This window comes from Lynx canadensis, chromosome C1, assembly GCF_007474595.2.
Source record: "Lynx canadensis isolate LIC74 chromosome C1, mLynCan4.pri.v2, whole genome shotgun sequence".
Taxonomy (NCBI): domain Eukaryota; kingdom Metazoa; phylum Chordata; class Mammalia; order Carnivora; family Felidae; genus Lynx; species Lynx canadensis.
Window position 1 is genome coordinate 98,721,635 of NC_044310.1, and position 23,061 is coordinate 98,744,695.

Genomic DNA, 23,061 nt, shown 5'->3' on the forward strand with positions numbered 1-23,061 from the left:
TCTTTTTGTAATCTGCAAAAATTTAAAAATTTAGAAAGGGACAGAAAAAAACCAAGAGCAAGCAAACTGTTACATACATTCTGCATTCTAGGTGTGCCTTAATGAAGGTGGTTAACCTCTCAAACCCAGTTCCTGTCTGTAAAATGTGGATAACGGCACCTGTCTTACAGCATTGTTAACTGGATTGCATTAAATCATCTATATAACGTGATCTATATACAGTGGTTAGCAGTGTGTGTGATGGCCACACCGTGAGCACTTTATTATTATTTTTTTAATGTTTTTAAATTTATTTTTGACAGAGAGACAGAGCGTGAGCAGGAGAGGGGCAGAGAGACAGATGGAAACACAGAATCTGAAGCAGGCTCCAGGCTCTCAGCTGTCAGCACAGAGCCCGACGCGGGGCTCGAACTTACCAACAGTGAGATCATGACCTGAGTCGAAGCTGGCCACTTAACTGACTGAGCCACCCAGGCACCCCCACCGTAAGCACTTTATAAATACCAGCCACTGCATTCATCTGGGATGTTGGCTAAGACTCCCGAGTTACTAGCGCTGACTTCACTGTTCTTTTTACTGTGGGTCTCTATTCACATGGTCATCACGTGTTCCTTTAAAGGGTAAGCAGAACACTGCTGGCTATGGGGTGGAGGGTCCTGACGTGTCCTGTCATCTGAAAGGCCACAAGGAAACCCTGTCTGATTAGGGGCACGCATTCTGACAGCCAGGCCTCAGCACTCTTGGGTAGATGCATCACATCCCAACTGATACTGAGAGCCAGGAGCCCGAGTGGCGCCCAGGTTCCACAGCATCCTGAGCGCTACAAATCCAAGCAGAAAGTTAGGAACATGCCGATCGCTTTCTGTGGGGTTTTCTTCCTCCCGATCACTGGGGACGTGTATTGCGCAGTCAGGTTTAATTTCAGTCTTTCATTGTGTGTCCTCTTTCCTTTACTCCTGCTTTCCCTGTTTTTGTTTCTATTTCCACTTTTTTTTTTTTCCTACACTGTTCATTTCCTGGGCTGCTTCTGTGCTTTCTTCTCCCCACACCAATTCGCCCCCACCTCGTCTCCTCTCTCCCCTCCTTCCTTTCCTTTCTCTCTCTTCCTTTGCGTTTCTCTTGAGACAGGTCTAGTGGCCTGGTTGCCATCTGCTGCCTTTTTTTTTTTTTATGAGGTTGAGATCAGATGGCATCTAATCGATCGTCATGGTCTCCATGGTTACCAGGGTGACAGAGCACTTGGGAGAGACACATTCTCCAGCCTGGGGCTGTCAGATCATTCCTGTGAGGGGGAAAGAAAATAAAACCTCTTCCATCATATTCACACATTTACATCTTTCCCAAATGCACCAAAACACAGACCCTGTTTATGTTTTACATAGCTACCTACCTAGTGGCTCCAGGCCAGGGAATGCAGAGTGACTTTTTCTATTAAAAAAAAAAACAAAAAAAAAACCCAGAAAACAAAAAATAAAAAAAACAAAAAACCAAGAAGCACACAAGCACAAGGACTTCACTTCCAGTAAAGATCTTTTTTTGAACCCCAAACTACCCCATGACCCCCATAGACCCAGAGCATCATCTTTTCTTTTTCTTTCCCCTTTTACTGTTTGGACATTAACTTAGTAATTCTAATGAGTTGTCATTCTTGCAGTAAATCGCGGAGTAGTTCTAAAATGAACAGGTGACAACTATTTGCTTTGGAGAAAGGAACAGCCACTCCCAGAACTATCTCCCCACACTTGAACCTTTGATTACGATCAGTGGTGACATTTGTTGGGACTTCTTGTTTGGCCGCGACATATTTGTAGTACAGGAAGCCATTTTCCCCAGGAAGAGCAGTCACATAGGATGAACTGTAAACAAAATAACCCTTCCTAATACAAAAAAGTGCCGGGCGTGACTGTGGTCTGAAGCGCTTTAATGCGCAAGGGCGGCCCATCCGGCAGAGATTTAGAGAGGCAGCCGGGCCTTATTATAATAGAATATGGTGGTGTTGACAGCCCAGGTCTGGTTGAAAAAGACAGGAGACACATCTTGGTACCAGGTAAGGCTATATATAACGAATGGAACACTTGCTAGATTTTTGGAGAAACTCTGAGAAAAGAAAGCAAGCAATCAGCATATCATTAAGCAATGGTAAAACACACCTTCAGCGTCAGGCACTGATGACTTGGGCTATCGGCTATTTGACTTCCTCTCCTGGTAATATTTGATGCTACATAGCGATTATTAGAAATTGTTTTGTTTTTAATCTTTGTCAGAAGAAAAGAAAATACCTTAAAATCATGGCACAGGTAGAGGGCCTCTGAGCAGTGATTTTTCATTTAAGGAAAAACGTCACCCCAAAGATGGGCCGTACCTCCTTCTCCTTCCTTTGTCTCTGACGTCTCCTCAGACCTCCTCCACCTCCTGTACAGTATCTTAGTAAGACTCAGATATATTCATCCGCGGTGCCTTCGGCTGTTAAGCAAATATCACACTGATATTTGAAATAGAAATGATGCCATCAATTGGAGAAGAGACTTTAATATAACGGGAAAATAATTTCTCATGAACATGAACCTTCTTACTCACTTTGCGCCTCTGCCTCTTTGCTAACGCCTGTCCCCAACCCCTTCTGGCCACTTCTTCCCGCCCTCCCCTCTTTCCTGGCCATCTCCATAGCATGGCCTCAGAACCGCTCTGACTTAAGTCCCGTCTCCTCAGAAGAGCTCCCCCCTCACCGCCTCCCCATGGCACGGAGGCCTGAACCCCTATTTTCTTATGGTCTACACCCACTCAGGACTTACCTGTGCTGCCTGTACCCTTGCTGATATGTTTGTTACGTGTATCTTTTGCCTGTCATTTCAACGGTAAGCTCCAGAAGGGAGAGACCGTGTCTCCTACTTTGGGGCTCTCCCCTGGCATTCCAGGTAGTCAGCCCTGGCTAAATGTTTGAGAGGGGGTGGTAGCAGCCCGTTGTGCCTACGGTGGCCTAGCCGGCTTTCCTTTGTAAGGCGTTGGTTCTCAGCACGTCTTGACCTGCGCTGATGTTACTTTGCATCAGCCGGAGGCTTTCTCTACCTCCTTGTCTCCCTCGCCCATACTCTTGTGTACAGAGAAGGTGGGTTCCACCTTGGAATGAAATGAGTCATTTGTTCCCATCAGGACAACTGCCACAGCATGGTGTCAACTCACTCTTGCCTTTGGTAAATTGAGTTTGTCAGTGCTCAGCCACACAGCTGAGTGAAGTGTTGTGTGATGCGGGGCTGTCTCCTGGGAGAGAGAAACTGGCATAAACCACATCCTAATGGGATCCAGAAACAAAGAAGCGTGAATGAAGTGTTAATTGCATTCATAAAGACATTAACAAAGGAATTAAAATGGCAGAAGCTTCCGTTCCCCCACTCAAGATTCACAGAAAAACATGTTATCCAAAGAATGTTTTAACAATAATCATCAAAGTTTATTGCTTGGCCACCACAGAGATAACTCTCAATAAATATTAACTTTTCAAAGGATAAACATTTTTTGTTCATTATCTCGAGTGTATTAACTAGCAGACAGTTGATTCTATCCCACCTCCAGTTCTTTTCTTGCTCCTTGCTGCCTTTGTATGATTTAAGTTTCCAGAAAATCAAGAGGCATTTTCAATGCTGCTTCATTAGCCATAAGGAGGTCTGTTAACAGTTTGAACCTAATCAATCCTACAGTTCTTATTAGAGCAAAATGCTCATTATCTGGAAGCCTTTTTGCTTTTTGAAGTAAAATTGCAGGACTGGGGGTTTATTTTACAGTCCTTCATGAATATCTCCGAGATCATCTGCAATGTGGGCAACCTGGGGCTCCCTCCCCCTGCCCTTTGGCAGGGCCCTCAGCTGCAGACAGCCAGGCTAAGCTGGCAAAAGGTCAGAAGGCTGCATTTGACTGAAGACGGGTCACATTGATGAAAATCATGCCTGCTTAATAAAGTCAAGGCCACGGATTTGGGGTGTTTATGGTTCTTCTCATTTCACTCAATTTCACCTTCACAGACCATACCACTAATCCCAGCCAATCATCCTGCATCTATGTGCAACCGGTGACTGAGGGATAAAAGTCAACGAATTTCATCTGGAAAACAGAGACTGGAAATCTCTGTCTATACAGAAGTGAAACTAAAAAGTGTGTTCACGTGATGTGCCTCATGTAATTCACACAGAACTCTATAAGCCCCATGGAGCAGACACTCCTACCCTCATTCTGCAGGTAAGAAAAGGAAGACTCAGGTGCCTGCATGGCTCAGTTGGTTAAGCATTGGACTCTTGATTCTGGCTCCGGTCATGATCTCACGGCTCATGGGTTTGAGCACCATGTAGGGCTCTGGGCTAAGCATGGAGCCTGCTTGGGATTCTCTCTCCCTGCTCTCTCTCCCTGCATCTCTCTCTCTCTCTCTCTCTCTCTCTCTCTCTCTCTCTCTCTCTCAAAATAAATAAATAAACTTAAAAAAAATTTTTTTAATTAAAAAGAAAAGAAAAGGAAAACTCAAGTTCAGTCAAATCCCAAGATTAGAACTCAGGTATTTCTGATCATTGACTGCTCTTTCTCTACTGCAGGAGTCTAACTGTCTCGGGATGTCATTGGATTCTCACAAGAATCCTGTGAAGTAAGACAGGCTGTATAAACAAGTAGGTTGATCTGCCAGGAGCCCTATTAATGCAGTCAGTGGAGCAGGTGGTCTCAAGCTCAAGTCCAGAATTGGGCTGAAGCCTCTGGTTACCTGAAAAGCTACAATTTTCAGTCTAGTCTAAACCATATTCATGGATAGGGGCAGATTTAAAAGTGACAAACACTAGTGTCTTGTGTGTGTAGGATCAACATGGGCCAGTCGGAGGAAAGGGGCCCAGAAGTACGGTCGGCACCTCAGGAGTGCTTACTTCCTGTCTTGAGGATCAGACCCACTGAGTCTCCAGTGCTTCTATTTCTGTTGCAGATATCGGTGGCATCTTTCACCCGACATGAGCTACGCGTTACATTTCATAATATTGTAAAACCTAAAATAAAATTTTTTGGAGTCTGTGCTGCTTTGTGTTAGCTGTGCTTAGTGTCATGTCTATCACCATATACAAAAGAGCTGGTTATCTTCATTTCTCGTAAGAATACCTCACTACTTGATTCCATAATTTTTTTCTTCTTTTTTTCAAGTCTATTCATTTATTTTGAGGGAGAGAGGAGTTGGGAGGGGCAGAGAGAGAATCCCAAGCAGGTCGTGCGCTATCAGCACAGAGCCTGATGTGGGACTCGAACTCACAACACCAACCATGAGATCATGACCTGAGCCAAAATCAAGAGTTGGTTGCTTAACTGACTGAGCCACTCAGGTGCCCCTTGCCTCCATAATTTTCAAGTTATGACAGATTTAGCTCCAGTGTAGACATGTCACCATGTTGTTCAAGAATCTGATCCAAACAGCACTTAGAATGAATTATCTAGAGGTTATTACTATTACTTGTATTTACAATATTTATATTTTTATAATTGTTTGTACTGATTAGAGCATCTTCATGTCTCTTCTATGATGGGAGACTAGTAAATTGCAATCTCACTTATCCACGGCTAGGAGTGGGAGGCAAAGATGTATGATAAATGGGGGAAAAAAATCAAAGTAAGCAATTGGTCAGTTACATATTCAATGTAGATAGATGAGATTAAAGCTTTACTGGTTTTTTTTTTCATCAATAGGAGAAAGGCTGAATATTTCTCTTCTGAATTCCCTTGATCAGAATAACTTCTAGTTCCCTATACATACATGACTGAAGACATGAAGAAGTCTGATGCTATAATTATCTACTGATATTCCAAACACCTAGGTAATCATGGGGTAAGAATCTAGTCTTCTAAGTTGTCTTCTTTTTATATTGATAGTTGGGTATTGATGAGACACAGCCTCAGATGCCACCTGAATACTGGGGACAAAAAAAATCTTTCGGATGTTTACTCATTCTGTTTATTGCAAAAATAAGACAATTAGTTCATGTCCCTAAGTTGAAATTATATCATTATCATACGGTGATCATTTATTCACCTCTAGTCATGAAAATCCAAATGGATGAAGCCATTTTATAGGGCTGTACTGTCCATTATGGTAGATGCTAGCCACATGTGGCTATTTCAATTAAAATTAATCAAAAATAAATAAAATAAAGTCAGTTGCACATTCCAGGTGCTCCATAGCCACATGTGGCTAGTGGCTACTGTATCAGAGACTACAGATTTATAGACCATTTTTGTCACCGCAGAAAGTTCTATTGAACAGAGCTGTTCTAGAGCGGAAGGTTGGAATTCATACAGACCACAGAGTTACATCCCATATCCAATCACGTAGTCATTTGTAAAACAGTAAAGTTTCAGGGACAGTGACTTGTGGGACCAGGCTGCTGGGGCTTGGGCATCAGTGAGGGGGTAGCCTGCAGGCTTCTTTCTGAGTGTAAACAGGCCTTGTGTGTCATGGGAGAGGATGAGCCAAATCTCTGGAGGAAGGGCAGGTGCGGATGAACCATTTCCATTTTCCACTCCTGCACTCCCAGAACCTCGGGTCCAGACCTGCCGCCAAATCACACTTGCACAGAAGCCCAAACCAAAGCGCGTTTTGGATTAATTTTCTGGCGGTTATTTCTTTGCAAAATCTATCTTGTGCCTTTGATTAAGGACTTTCTTTTTGCCATGAATTTCAATGAATCTGAACGTAGCAGTATTTTCCACCAGCCATGACACTTAGCACAGGCACTGACCAAAAGAAATAAAGCTTCGGACGAGCAAGAATTATAATAGACCCTGAACAGTACAATCCAGAGCTCCTGGACTGGCCATCTTTAAGTGAATGCCATTCGCTGGCCACCATTGGCCAGTGATTCACTAGCATCACCATTGCTAGTCAGCAAGTAAACATATCCATAGACTGAAAAACGGTCTCTTCCTAAGATGGAGAAAGTGGGAACATTCTCCAGTGTTCACTACATTAGCCCACGTTAAACTTACCAAACCTTAAAAGTACTGAAGCACCCATCACATCCTTGTCTCCATGCATCTCACTAAGACCATCTCTGCTATACGTATCAAGAGATCGAGTCGTAGTGTCTCCATAAGATTGTTCAGTCATTTGCAGCAAGCACATGGGAAATACAAGATCATTATTTTATCACGTAATTCTTCAAAATGGGCTTATTGGGGGAATGTGTTCCTTTTTCTTAGTAGACTGTAAGCCCCTTGACACTGCTAATCATACATATTTGCGTCTCACAAGTACCTGATACAGTGTGAGGTGCTTAGCACCTGAATTCAGCTCCATCAATAAATAACTATTGAACAAACGAATGAATGAACGATAACAAATTGGTCCTGCTGACAGCTATAGAAAAGGGGACAGGAGGCAGAGATGCAAAATTTGAGAGGAAACACAGATTGTGAGCTGATTAAAAGTGTATCACTTCAAAGCTTCCTTTGAATCTCCACAGGGATATGATGGGACAGAAAACATCTTTTTAAGGGCAACTGTGTGTTTCAGCTGTGCGTTTGCTCTATATTATCTCTTTTACAGAATTTCTTTTCTGACATTCTGCCTAATAGTATCCTATTATCTTGTGTTGGATTGTTTTCTATTAATGGCTGAATGGCACAATAACGGAGCTGGGGGACACTGAAAATGATTGACGCAATTGAGCCCAAACCCATGCATTTCTACCCAAAACAAAGGAAAAGGAATCCTAAAACAAAAGTGACCACAGGAAAATCTTGCAATCCACCTCCTACTTCAAATCATGTCTGAAAATCAAGATCCAACCCAATCCTCAACATTTCCAAGAGAAGAGAGGCAGAGTAGTTAGTATGTGTAAGGCCATAAAGGGGAGTTTATAAAAATGTGTGTAATCTCTTTCAGGTTTTAATAATGCTGGTCACGAACAAATTTTGTGATGCAGCTTTTTAGGTCATGCATCTTTAAATCACCACGGTTCCTATTTGTCTCTTGTTCCAACTGTTTTCTGGTGTCTCTTCTTGCCGAAATGGTTTCAATTAGAGCCTGGAAAGGCTTGTTACCAAACTCTTGCACAGTGCTTGCCAACATGGGAATTGGTTTTAAATATTGCTGTTTTTCATCCAAAAAAAAATCCCCCCTTCCTGCTTTTGAGTTAGAAGAGATTATTCTCAGACAGGCGTTTAGCTGATTTTTAATGTCAAAGAAACTTAATTTGCAAACTCGTTAGAAACTCTTTAGTAAAAGCTGCCTAGTAAAACAGATGATTAATATTGGTAAGCTCCTCATTTGCATATTAATTAGTCTCCATACTCAACTAATTAAAACTGCACTGCCTGTTTGAGGACTTTTTTCTAGACTGGTGGTCTTGTTTCTATGTACAAGCGTGTATTTTAACTAAAATACAGGTTACTGATCATGTCTGTCCTTTTCTAATGTATTCTTTTGCCTATCTGTGACACTTAGGACTCCTTGAGAGGTCATAGAACCTTCCTAGCAGCAATTTCATTGGCCTGAAGGTCACTTTTGTCTCAGGATTTGTGTGCTTCTTCAGGTTTAGATGGGGAGAAAACAGTTGGATTATCCATGACTGGTAATAATTGAAGATTACTAAGAAAGGCACCAAATGGTGTCTCAATATATATATTTTTTTAACATTTGTTTATTATTGAGAGAGACAGAGACAGAGCATGAGCATGGGAGGGGCAGAGACAGGGGGAGACACAGAATCTGAAGCAGGCTCCAGGCTCCGAGCTGTCAGCACAGAGCCCGACGCGGGGCTCGAACCCACAAACCGTGAGATGACCTGAGCCGAAGTCGGACACCTAACCAACTGAGCCACCCAGGTGCCCCTCAATATTTGTTTTCTTAAATCTTGCTCTATAAAAGTATCTTTCCAATGTAACATATTTTTTTTGACATTTAATCTTAACTCCTCTAATAATTTATTCTACTTTTTAATTTTTAATAAAGAATTATTAAAGTAGGGAGTGTAGGCTAATCTGTTTTAGAAAATTATGCCTGCAGAAAGCTCAGTTATTAGGACCACAAGACCTTAGTTCTTATCGGCAAGAATATTATTTCCACTGTAGACAAAACAAAACCAACTAAACAAACAAAATACTTGTGTAAATAAACAACCTTTGAGTACACTATCCTCAAATGAGAGGAGAAATTTTATTAGTCCCAATAATCAAGTGACATTGGTCAAATAGCTGAACTTCTGTCTCATCTACAACAACCAATATATATATATACATATATATATACATATATACATATATACATATATGTATATATATATGTATGCATCGAGTGTCTACATCAGGCATTTTCATATGACCCTCTGTCCTCAAACTGAGCTATATGCCACTGCTATGTTCTTCCATAGCACCCACAGTTTACTCTTCTGATAGTCTATATCTTGTAGTACTATAATCATATCTTTATTTTTTCCTGCCCCTTACTGGATGCTTCTCTATGGCAAGGCCTTTGTCTTGTTCATTGTTATATCTCCCAGTGCTTATCACAGCGTCTGTGATCTAGCCTAGGCTAATTAATAATTGCTGGATATACATAGACACAATAATAAATAAGCTACGTTTCAGTTACCTATTACTACATAACAAACAGCCCCAAAACTTAGAAACTAAAAACAATAATTTATTATTTCTTACAATTCGGTAAGTTGACAGGCTAGTTCTTCTGCTCTTTCATGCAGAGGTTGGAGGTCTCTAAGGGGTGGGCTCAGTTGGGATGGCAGGTGGCCTAGAATTCTCTCTCACCATCAAGTTGGTTCCTTGAACCACCTGACACAGTGGTAGCAGTGTCCCCATGCACAAGCCCTTATTGAATCAGGTGTGCTGACGTCTCATTGGCCAAAGCAAATCAGTGGCCAACCACAGAGTCAGTGTGGGAGGGGATTGCACAAAGGCATGAATATTTGGGAGACCCCCGAACGTAATAATCAACCACAACATGTCTCTACCTTAAGGGACTTCCTAATCAAGGGAAATGAGTGAGTATACAACTTACCCAATGTGGTAAATGATGTACCAGAGATACCAACATACTGCTAAGGACATAAGCACAGACAGTAATAGAGCCAGAAGATCTTAATTTGAATCTCTTCCCTTTTACGAACTGGTATGCAACCTTCCTTGGGTAAGCTATTTAACCTTTCAAAATATCGCCTTTATAAAAATGGATATTGGCCTGCTTGACATTTGTTGCAACCTCCTTCTCATATGGCTTCCTGATCTGCAAAGCCTTAAAAACCTAAAAACTATATGTGTTAGACTCCTTGCAGCTAAAGGTCTTAATGTGACTTGGCTGAACTAATCAGATGCACGCCATGCAAGCAGACTTGGGAATCATGGGAAAACAGCCTTGAAGGGCATCACCTGTTACTCCTGTGGATCTAGCAGCTACAGCACAACTCTGGGGCCAACGGTCCTTGTTGGAGTCATGTCCCGGATGCATGGCTTCGATGGAAGGATCTTAGAGTCTGCAGTAGGGGGAGCAGATTCTGGACTCCTGGTGCAGTGGAGGGAGCAGCTCCCATGGCAGGTTAGTTCTAGGGTGGTGTTTGGGGAAGCCATTATTCCTGGAGGTCTTATCTGAAGCTTGCTCCTTGAGATCTTTCAATACTCTTACAGGTACCGAATTCCCTTTCTGTTTCAAATAGCGAAAGGAAGTTCTGTTTTCTGCACTGAAACCTGATGGGTATAGCTCCTTCTGGGATTATTATGAAGTTTACATGAGATAGTTTATATAGTGACTGGCACTTGGTGAGTACTTAGTAAATACTAATTTTTCTTCTCTTATGATTTGTATGTACAAAAGCACGGATGAAACATCCAGATGTTTGAAACATTCTGATAACCCTCTTTCTCTGTCTCTTAGTTTTCAATTGACACGTCAACACAATCTTTAATCAAAACCCTAGAGTCATGCCATTACACAAACATAGAGATAGAGATGCAAACCAAATCCTTCTTTTACATATTCTTCTAACCAAGTCTGGTTGACTGTGTATTAAAATTAAGTACCTGGGGGTGCTGGGGTGGCTCAGCTGGTTAAGTATCCAACTCTTGATTTTGGCTCAGGTTGTGATCCCAGGGTCGTGGGATCAAGCCCTGCATGGGGCTCTATGCTGAGCACAGAGCCTGCTTAAGATTCTGTCTGTCTGTCTGTCTCTCTCTCTGTGCCTCTTTCCCTAACTTGTGCTCTCTCTCTCTCTCCGAACAATAAACAACAACAGAAATATTTGTACTACATACTTTCTAAGGTTTCTTTCTTCCTTCAAAATCATGTGTTCTTTATGTCAATAAACAATCAACTCCCAATTCTGATCTATACAGCAGTCCCAGTTTGTCTCAGGATGCTAGGCTTCTCTGGTGGTTTGGAATTGTGAGGGAAGAGTTGACATGTTTTGGTAGACTCACTATTTCTCAAATCTGCTAGGCCTGCCGTTCCCTTATCAATAATAATATATTTTCGTGAGCAAATGGATCATGGATCTGGGCTTCCTAAACACAATTCCTGCCTCCCTTCCACTTTGAAGAAAGCACTTGTTGTCATCATTGAAAACGTTTATTGAACAATCACTATTTATCAGGCACTTTGTATTTTCTTGAACAGGTGATTTATAGCCCATTTAGCATCCACAGTGCTCTATCTACTTTTTTGATATCATGAAATGGGGCTAATAGAAGTTAAGCAAGTTGCCTAGACTCACAGAACTAGTAAGTGGCAGGGCTAGATCCTGACCAGGTTTGTTTGAACCAAAACGTTCTTTCTTAACCACTGTGTTAGATGGCCTCTCAGTTGTAATAACAACAACAACAACAATAATAATAGCAGTAGTAGTAGTTTTGAAAATAGCGTTATTTTAGCTCACCTTTATTGAATATTTACCATATGCCAAGCACTCTACTCTTTTATTCACATTCTGAACTAATTCTCATAATTTAAAACTGAAATTTTTTATAACCTAAGTCATTTACAATCCTATTATAACCCTCATTTGATAGATGAAGAAATGGAGACTTATTAATCTTAATTGTCATGGCTAAAGTTATTCAGCCTGTCACTGGTGTAGCTTGGCTGAGAGCTTAGGGAGTAGAATGTTCTTACATGTCATGCCTTATTGCCTCCTGTTTCCTGTAGCGATGGTATCGAGGGAGAAACCTTGACTCTGCCTTAATTTATACAAAGAGCAAATTGTCTACATATTTAAAGGCATATAAGTAACAAGTGCCTATGGTGCTGCCCACAACAGATTCAGCCCAAAAGGGCACCATGACTTCACGACAGCATCGCTGGGAAGCACAAACACAGAAGCTTGTGATGGCAACTATGGGAAACCACTTTGTATTTCTTTTTAAAAAATTTTTTTAATGTTTATTTATTTTTGAGACAGAGAGAGACAGAGCATGAATGGGGGAGGGGCAGAGAGAGAGGGAGACAGAGAATCAGAAGCAGGCTCCAGGCTCTGAGCCATCAGCCCAGAGCCTGACGCGGGGCTCGAACTCACGAACCGTGAGATCGTGACCTGAGCTGAAGTCGGACGCTCAACCGACTGAGCCACCCAGGTGCCCCTGTATTTCTTTTTTAAACACAATTTCTAATGTTATGTAGACTGTGTGTATAAAGTTTATGTGTTTTGGGGAACGAGTATGGTCATTTAAAAATCTGAATCAATCTTATAAGTGAACTAGATGCCTACTAGAATTAATAAGGAGAGAAATTGTAAATCCAAGTAATTAATTATTAACCACCTGACAGCCAAATATAGTACCTGTGGGCAGAGAGGCCCTCTCCTTTGAGGTGGTAAAAACTAATTGCAGAAACAGAGTTGCTGAGAAGTCACACTGGGAAACATGGGGTGCACATAGCAGTTGTCGCTTTCTGTTTGTTGAGCCACATTAAAAGAAAGGTGGAGATCTAAGAAAAAAGTATTTAAAACCCATTGGGGACTTTATTCAGTAACTACACATGAAAAAGAAGAGGTGATAATGAGAGCCAAAGAGAAAGGCAGGGAGGGATGTCCACTCTGGGTTGCAGGGGGCTCTGTGATTCTTGAAGCTTTCAATCACTAAACGATTGAAGGTCTGGCACTTAGTAGGTGCTTATTAAAATAACCAGCTAATCAATGAATGGATGGATGACTTTTTTCCCCCGAGTTTGAGAAAAGAGGAACAATGTTTGTGTTTTTAAACATTGAAAATAGTGCTTGTTATGTTTATGTCCCCCACCCCCAAATTCATATGTTGAAGCCCTAACCCCCAATGTGATGGTATTTGAAGATGTGGCCTTTGAGAGGTAATTAGGGTTAGAGGAGGTTATGAGCATGGGGCCCTGGTCTGATGGGATTAGTGCCCTTGTAAGAAGAGACACTGGAGAGCTCAGGCTTTCTCCCCAGCTGCACAAAGAAGGGGTCACATGATGACACAGCCAGAAGCAGGTGATCTGCAAGCCAGGACAAATGCTCTCATCAGGAGCTAGAAACGCTATCGTCTTGATTTTTGACTTCCTAGCCTACAGAACTATTAGAAAATGTTTAAGTACTCAGTCTGTGGTGTTTTGTTATGGCAGTCTGAACAGGCTCGGATAGTACCTAATACCCAAATCCTTATAGATCTTTAAATCTTGCCCTACTTGGGGCACCTGGGTGATTCAGCCAGTTAAGCGTCCAACTTCAGGGCAGGTCATGATTTTGTTGTTCATGAGTTAGAGCCCCGCATCGGGCTCTGTGCTGACAGCTTGGAGCCTGGAGCCTGCTTCAGATTCTGTGTCTCACTCTCTCTCTGCCCCCTGCCCCCCACACTCATGCTCTGTCTCTCAAAAATAAATAAACATCAAAAAAATTTTTTTAAAAATCTTGCTCTCCTTGGGAACACATGTAATTATACCACAGTGTATATTTGGTATAGTGGTATATAACACTGGAAAACACACACACACACACACACACACACACACACACGTACATACACATATACATATATATAGTATATATACACATATATAAATATTGGTCATTTTAATGTCTTATTTTTTAGCAAGTAGTTAACTTTGAATGTAAAATAACTTCCTAATTGAATGGAAATCATACCAGTCTCTGACTTGGAGGTCCACGTCTGAGGAGAAGTTGGTATTCAAATCATGCAGCCCTAACAGGGCTCTCCAGTCAATGTGACGATACAATACCCAACATGTAGGCAGTATATCAAGTAAGAAATTCAGATTTCTGCAGGATGGGTAAGACACAAACCCACACATTGCAGCTCACTTTCTCTTTTTTTCTCTCTTTTTCTCTTCTCTTCGCATTGGGCCTTTGGGATACAAAATGGATAGAAAAGCAAACACAGGCCAGGTGGGCCCAAGATGGGAAGTGCCGAATGTGCCATGGGGCTGCCCTGATAAGAGCTTTCAGAGGAGGTTCAAAGCCCTCGGGGCCTACTTCCTGAAGTCAAGTTTATGGGGGTTAGAGAGAATCAGGAGATATATTTCTGTCTCTCTCAGTCCTCTTCACAGTGACTACAAACCACTTGTGAACAAACCCCCAGTTATGAGAGCTCTCCCTTCACCTGTGGGAGCAGCCCGTTCCTTGGGTATACACGGTGGAGAGCTGATACCTTTTTCTAAAATGTGTTGTAAAGGTGAGTATCTACCTGGGAGCATGGTATATGAAAGAGAGCAGATTCTGGAGACTCGGGTCAGATCTAATCTGTACTACTTACTAACTGATTTAGTACATTGCTCGATCCTTCTGGGACTTTCTCCTTCTCTGTAAAATAGGGCAAGGAATTTTCTTCTCTAGCTGCTTCAGTGGGTTGATCTCAGAAACAAGTGAGGTACATTTGGGTATAAGAAATCCTTTTATGCCATATACTATCCTACACCGGTGGGTGGCAGCCTCCGGCCCACAAGTCAGATCCACCCCACTGTTTGTTTCTGTATGACCCACAAACTAAGGGTGGTTTTTATGTTGTCAAATGGTTGAGAAGAAGAAGAATATTTTATGATGTGAAAATCATACACGATTCAAACTTCAGTGTCCATACAGATGAGCATAAGTGCGTATTATCATGGCTACTTTAACACTATGGTGTCAAAGTGGAGTATGGCCCCCCAAACCCAAAATATCTACTATCTGGCCCTTTACAGGAAGAGTTTGCCAACTCCTGCTGTACACAATTCAAGGGATTATTCTCTTTTTATGAAATGGATGCACCTTTATTTACAAGCAACCTGTCCCATCCATTGTTCAGTGGGGAGAGCTGACCCTCTCCTAGCCATAAAGTTGGGCGTGCCTGGTAGCTCCATATCATCAGGAGAAGTGATGTAATGTATAGGGCAGGCTGTAAGACCCTAAAGATACCATAGTCACGGGAGCAGATCCTCCATTGTAGGTCTTCTTCAATTCACTCCTATGGTCTTGGATGAGGAGAGGGGAAAAAGTCTTGCTTAGAGGTGACTCTACATGATACGATGACATCAGTGGGAGTGGATGGTGCAACATGACATCCCTACTCAGGAGGGCCCTGGAGGACAATCAGGAAAGAAAATCACGCCAGAAGGCAGAACTTCAAGAGGGACACTCCTCTTAGAAGGAGACATGGCTTGAGGTCAGGGTCTATTCTATTTCATAAGCAGTAGCCAGTAATATGGTTGGATGGTCAGGGACTTGGAAGGCACAAGATGGGAGGGTTGATAGCAAGAAGGTTTGGAGGAGTCCATGGTAAATCCCGGAGAATGGTCTAGAAGGGTGGCACTGTCAGTGTTCCATGTAAATGTTTATCCAAAAGTCCCTTCCAAAGAGGAAGATTTTAATCAGGTGGTCAAAATTACTTGCTCTGCAAGTTAGTCAACCTCCTCCCCCAGTTACCCGGGCTTATTCAACAGGCTCATGAATAACCAGTACTGGCTATGAAGGTAGAATCAGAAATATTCCTAGGCTTAATATCGTGGACTGCCTGCCCTCCTGTCCTGCTGCTGGCTTTTGCCACTTCAGAGTGCCCAACTTGCTCTCAGTGTTCACCAATATGGGGTCCAAATATGGTACCGTATTCCCCAAAAGCCTAGCCAACACACCGCTGTTCCCCCCTGGTAACCTTGGACTTCCGTATTCAAGTGGGGAGGCAGAAATTTGTCCTCTCTAGAGTAGATATATGCTCTTGAGTTCAGAATTGTTTTCCCTGTCCACCATGATTCTGCCCCCCTTGTTATCTGTGGAAACAAAGATGCCAGACATTCTTCCATGGAATCCTACAGAGCACTGGTTCTGAGCAAGGAACTTGCTGTTCTTTGAAAAAGTAAAGCAGAGACTCACAGGATTTATTTCCCATTTCCCAGAAGCAGCTGGCCTTACAGAATAGTAATGGCAAACTAACATTTATAGATCTTCTTTGACTTATGTCCCAATAAACTCATTGTGAGTTGAAAATACCGTAAGTCAAAACTGCCTTTAATACACCTAACCTACCAAACATCACAGCTTAGCCTAGCCTACCTTAAACATGCTCAGAACACTTATACTAGTCTGCACTTGGGCAAAATCATCTAACACAGCTTATTTTATCGTAAAGTTTTACATCTCTCATGCAATTTATTGACTACTGTACGAAAGTGAGAAACAGAAGGGCTGTATGGGACAGAATGGTGTCAGCTTATTGGTTGTTCACCCTCATGATCGCGTAGATGACTGGGAGCTGCCATGACTCAGCATCATGAGACAGGATCGTACCACATGTCCTTAGGCCAGGAAAAGATCAAAATTCAAATTTCAAAATACGGTTTCTACTTTTGCACCATTGTAAAGTCAAAAAATTGTTAGGTTGAACCATCATAAATCAGGGACCACCTGGACATACCAGGCACTGTTCTAAGCACCTCACATATACCAACCCATTTAACTCTTACAACAGCCCTTTGAGGTAATCACATCATCATACTAGTGTCTAAGAATGGTGAGTAAATTGCTTCTGGTCACCTGGTTAGTAAGGGAGACACTGCGATTTGAATCCAAACAATGTAGCTACAGAGCCTGTGCTTGTAAACACTGGTATACACAGCCTATAACAGAAGTGCGGAACAGTCCATCAAAGTCTCAGTTATGGAGCCTCACTGGAAACTAAAGCAGGTGAGGTTACAGTGTGGCATTGGGAGTTAAAGTTTATTCCCTGAATTTGCAGCCAATATATGGTGCCATTTCAGCCATGGCGAGGATAAACCTATCTGGGAATCAAGAAGGTAGAAGCAGGAGTTATGCCTCACTACCATTTGTAAAATTCCGCTTATGTTCCCGATAACTTCAGGCTCCACTGATGTAGAGAACTTCGCATCCAAAGAAAGAACAGTCTGGGGGGGAAAGCAATAGTCCCACTGAATTAGAAGCTGAGACTGTCACCTAGCCATTTTAAGCTCCTCTTGCCAATGGTGAACAGGCAGGAAAGGGAGCTCTGCTGTACGTCAAGGTGCTTGAGCCCAGCTGTTTAAGGGGAAGGTATCAGTGTTCATTTGGCTTTAAATAGCAACTATAGCAATACTTAAAAGTGATCTAAATCATAACAACCTAAATCATGGGAAGGCTGGTGGAAGGCATCCCAGGGTGGATTCAGCTGCTCAACAATGTCATCTGAGCACCAGGCTCTTTCCAGCCTCCCACTTCTCCTTCCTCAGCTGCTTGGCAGTGTCTCCCCGCATGGCGCCAAGATGGCTGCCACGCAGCCTGGAGGGAGGAAATGAGTGAGGCAAAGGACCAAACAGGAGTAGGCCGAACACAGGATTTTTAGGGGCAGTGAAAATACTCTGTACGATTCTATCACGGTGGGTGCATGTCTTCTACATTTGCCCAAACCCATAGAATGTACAACCCTAGGAATGAGCCCTAAGGTAAACTATGGACTTTGGATGATAAGGGTGTGTCAGTGTAGGGTCATCCAGTGTGACAAATGCCCCACTCTAGTGGAGGTGTCCATAACTGGAGAAGCTATGCAGTTGTGGAGGTCCAGGGTGTATGGGGAATCTTTGTATCTTCCTCTTAATTTTTCTGTAAACCTAAAACTGCTCTTTAAAAAAAAAAAAAAAAGTCTTAAAAAAAAAAATCCCCAAACCAAGGGATATCAGAGAATGCATTTTTCATCTGGCCCCAGCGGTTTCTAGGCCAGCAGTGCTGTGTGGCAGCGTCATGGTCCAGTGCTGTGTGGGGTACTGGCCCAGGCGCCCCCATTCAGCTGTGCAGGTGTTCCTGCTGGCTGTGGCTCCCACTTACCGCCTCCACTCGTTCCTGGTCATTTTCTGACCCCGATTCTCCAGCTTCCCCAGTGAGTCTGGGAGCCCCCGGTACCTCTTTAGTGCATCTGTTTGTTTGTTTTTTTTCTGCTTCTGTCTGCAAGAACTGATTTCTGTTGTGTGTAGCTAAGAAGTCTGAATGATAACACGGCTGTAAAAGGACTTCTTAAGAAGAGTCCTTGTTACAGCCCTACGAAGGAGGTATTACTGTGCTCTCTACGCTTTGCAGATAAGAAAGCTGGTTTGGAGACAGGTCACACTTGGTACAAATGGTAAATGACCTGGGTCTGCCTGACTGAAAAGGCCTGGAGTCTCCCCGGTGTCCAAGACCATTATTTTCATTTCCTTTTGCGATGGGAGGGTCAACAACAGGTCTTACTCTACAAACCTTCATCACGCTGCTCAGCCATAATTGAGGTTAATATCAAAAGCATCTTATCCTGGAGTCTCTCCAAAGGATTTTGTTCTGGGAGGGCCATAAGGACATTGGTCACTGGCTAACGTGGAGCGAGGTCAGCGGCAGACACTGAGTGTGGCCGCAGGCAACGTGCTCATTTTAATGGACTTCACCTGCCTAGCCCTGCACTCATTTATGAAGCTTATCCACCCACACGCCCTGTAAGAGAGACTTTCCACCTCCATCTGCCCCTGTCGCCAAAGCAGACACAGTGAATACTAATTGCCACGGCTGATGAACGATGGACAACTTGCCCAAAGGCCACCAATTTATAGACAGACCAGCCCGTGGCTTGTGCGGCCCGTCTTGAAAAGATGGGCCTTTCACATAGCTCTCCTAGGAATTAGGACTCGGGAAACTGGAAGGCTGAGTAGGTTAGCAGTCGAGCAGAAGGTGAAGGGTGCTTGATGTCCAACGGGTTAGAAAATCACACAAAAGCCGATATTCCGAGGAGGCAGAGCCTGTGCTCTAGACAACAGAGGACAGGGAAGTTGGTTGGTGGCGAGATGACAAGAGCAGACGGGCAGAGAGACCCACAGAAACTCTGAGAGAGGACAAGGAAGGGGAGAGGGGGGAAAGCAGAGATGCCAAGAGAGACCTGGCCCTGGGCTTCCGGGACTTTCTGAATTTGCCCGGAAACCTTGCTGGAGCTCTGTTGCTCACAATCACAGGATCCTGTTCGAAACGTCCATTCTCGTTCACTTTTAAAAAGGAAGCTTGCAAACCGATTTGTCTTTTGTCGTTTTGGTCTTACCCCGTTCTTCCTCCCGTGACGTAACTAATGGTTCCGAAGGCTGGAACCATGAGAGAAGGGAAATGGCAGCAAGATGTTGGGATACTCGACCGACCTCAGAACTGGACTCTGAAGGGAAGAACCTGATTATGTGGTGCTGAGACTGGGGCTTTTAAAACCCCTCTGCTCCCCTTTGTGCATAAAGGCAGAATTAATTGGGAGTATTTTTCATTTTATATGTTCTAGGAGAAGCGGAATGGAATTCTTTTCTCTCTTCCCATTTCATGACTGTCAACGAAACACATAGGTCCGTTTCCTTATAAAAGGTATCTTTTTTTTCTTCTGATTCAACAACCTGCTCTACTTAGCCTAGGGTGTTCTAAACACACAAACCGGGATCCTATCTCTGTGATGCCAAGCAGGTGGTTTGATTGAGAAAAGGCAGAGTGCACAGTCATTTTGCTATCAGTTACCTGAAAGACTAACATGTTCCTCTTTCACGTGAATTTGCTTCAGACCAAAAGTGTCAGCTAACAAAGACTGAGGGCCTCTCTCCTTTTCTGAGCCCACGATAATGATCCCCTGGGACAGCTCCGGAGGGGACAGAGACGCGGAGGGTAGTTTCATCTTGAGCTGTGTGGCTTTCAAAGCTTCTTCAACCAGTCTACAGACACGGGTCTCCTGGGCTCCTCCCTGTTTCCATCCCCACTTATATGCTATTGTCATACTTTGCCTCCCATAGCACAGAGTTAGCAAAGAAGGAAATGTGGTGCAGTGCTTAAGCCCATGGACTCTGGACACAGACTTCTAGGGTGAAAATCTTGCCTGTCTCAGGGAACTGGGGTGGCTCAGTCGGTTGAGCGTCCAACCTCGGCTCAGGTCATGATCTCACAGTTCATGAGTTTGAGCCCCGAGTCAGGCTCTGGGCTGACAGCTCAGAGCCTGGAGCCTGCTTCGGATCCTGTTGTCTCCCTCTCAACCTCTCTCTCTCTCTCTCTCTCTCTCTCTCTCTGCTCCTCCTCTCTGCTCTCAAAAATAAAACATTAAACAGATTAAAACAAAAAATCTTGCCTGAGCTAGCGTTTGGCTCAGACCTGTGACTTCTTCAGATGCAGCCCTACCAAACTCAGCCACTTACAAATAGATAGATCTCTCCGAACCTCAGTCTCTTCACCTGTAAGATGTGGATGATATTATTAGTTTCTATTGCTAGAGAAAGTTGACATTTGTAAAGGGTTCAGGATAGTGCCTAGTACATAGTGCACCATGTAAGTGTTTGCTAAATCAATACACAAACCTGCTCCAAGGAAAGGAGACTCCTCCCCAACAGAATAGCCAGGCTGGCAGAAACAGAGCTTGGCTTCAAAAGAACTGAATTGTGTTTCTTATTATAAAGGGATTTTTTCCCCCTTGCAGGAAATTTCCATTTGCTAATTAATCTTCACTAAGCCAGTGACTATTCTAAAGTAAGAGAGTGTTTCAAATTATAGGTAACTTGTTTTTAGAAAAAAAAGGAAATTAAATACAGAAATGCACCATTTAGGTCAAGGGTAATTAATTGGCAATTTAGTGCATAGAAATCAGCAACAAGGCCAAAAAATGGAGCGCTTGAGAGAGTTGTGTCAAAACACCTGGGCAGAATCCCAGCTCTGCAACCTTTCAGCTGACCTTGGGCAAGGCCCTCTCTCTCCTAGAGCTTCAGTGTCTGCAAAATGGGGACAGTTTTACCCAACCCACTGGGTGGTCCTGAGGATGAAGTAAGAAACACAGCACAGTGCAGGCCACAGTGGGTGGCACTTCGTGACTCAGTGGTGTTTGGGTTTAGATTTGAAAATAGTTTCTACCAAGCTGAGACGCACAACCCTTCAGGGTCCGGCCCAGGACCTATGACTTCTTTAGACACAGCCCTACCAAGCTGGGCCATCTCATTCCCCAGCCACAATCGACTGATGAGATGAGCAGCTCAAGAAGACTGTAAGGGGGAGACACGCTGACAAGTGATAAAAGAGACAGGGCTAAAAGATCCAGTAAATACACAAAGAAGGAGGAGATGGCACATTTTATAAAAATGAGACAAAACAATTCCAAAGTGTAGTAGTCTGGGGTTTTTAGTGTAGGCAAAAATCGCTTTCTAGACCTGTGTCACCTCTGAGGGGCTCCACTGCACCACAGCCTGCTGTGATGACTGACAGTACATTGTCTCGAGCCTGTAGGTGTACCCAAAGATACAGAAAGGGGATCTCTGAAAGATCCCATGGGGGCTGAATGTGCCCGCACCCCAGGGCAAAGAACCCGGAGGAGGGAATCGCCATATTGTCTCAGGCTATTTGAAAATGAACCTCAAAAAGATTAGGGAAGAGGCTGTTTGACGTCCCGGCACCTCACTACAGGATCTTAAAGACTTGAAATGCCTGATACACTTCCACTAATTGCAGAGAAGAAGAATCACTCGGAGCCTCATTAAGGTGTCCTCCTCTCTGCTGGACGGGAAATGATTTCCCCTTGAAGAGGAAAAGAAGGCCTGTAACAGAAAGGATGAGCTGAGAAGTTGGGAATCATCAGACCACGGGGCAGGTCGCTGGGTGAGACACATGGCTCGGGAGGCAGACAGCCCCTTATCACAGGTGGTTCAGTGCTCTGCTGCTGGAGCCAGATGCCTGGGTTGAATCCCAGCTCTGACTCTTACTGTTTACATGACCTCTGGCTTGATCCGACTGAACCTCTTCTGTGTAAAATAAACACCTTACTACATTGATGGGAAAACCATTGCATTAATACACATGAGGCACTGGAAAGACGCCTCACACACTGCAACCGCTTGGCCAGTGTTAGCTTTTGTCAAACACATCCCTCACATACGTTTTACTTTCCTGTACTTCTAGAAATGGATGATTGGGTTACCTCAACTCTGCTTATCAAAAACCATGTTGTGATGAACACCTTCAAACCTTCACTAAATATGCATTTATTGGGTGCCTAATATGCACTGAGCAATATTTCCTTTTGGTCACGTGCAAGAGTTTCCCAGAGACATACCCCCAGAAACGGGCTGCTTACCTGAACGTTGATCACCTGCTCACGAGTTTACATTATGCTCATAGCATACGAGGGCTTTAGTTTCCTCACACTTCTGTCAATACTCAACGTCACCAGACTTTTACTTTTTGCCAATCTGACAGGCGAAAAGTTGTATCTTGAATTTCATTTCTGTGTAAAGTGAGATTGAGTGTGTCTTCATACACTTGTTGGCTATTCCAGTGTCCTCTTCAGAAAATTGTCTATACATATATTTTGCCCATTTTCCTATTGGTTTTCCCGTTTTTAGTGTTGTTGCTGATTTGAAGTTGTTTCTGGTCTATTTTAGGTATGTAGCACTCGCCGCTATTGCACATTGGAAGTATCTTCTCCCAATTTATCACTTTTTAATTACCTTTGTTTAGATTTTCTTTATTGAACAGAAATCCTGTGGTGCACTGAAGGTACCAAAGTCAGCTCAACTCCTGGCTCTATTGACCTAACCCTCCATATCTATGGCCAGTCAGAAAAAAAAAGCAGCAAACCTATTTCGGGACATAAATG

The 23,061-nt window shown here is 43.2% G+C and overlaps 1 long non-coding RNA gene across 1 annotated transcript in view; it reads left to right on the plus strand.

Annotated features, from left to right (window-relative positions):
* The first annotated feature begins 455 nt into the window (after positions 1-455).
* Positions 456-23,061, plus strand: part of LOC116738270 — a 30,351-nt gene continuing 7,745 nt past the window's right edge. The window contains exons 1-3 of the long non-coding RNA XR_004344004.1: positions 456-485; positions 4,017-4,230; positions 5,704-5,842. This is a non-coding gene — a long non-coding RNA (uncharacterized LOC116738270). The remainder of the gene's footprint in view (positions 486-4,016; positions 4,231-5,703; positions 5,843-23,061) is intronic.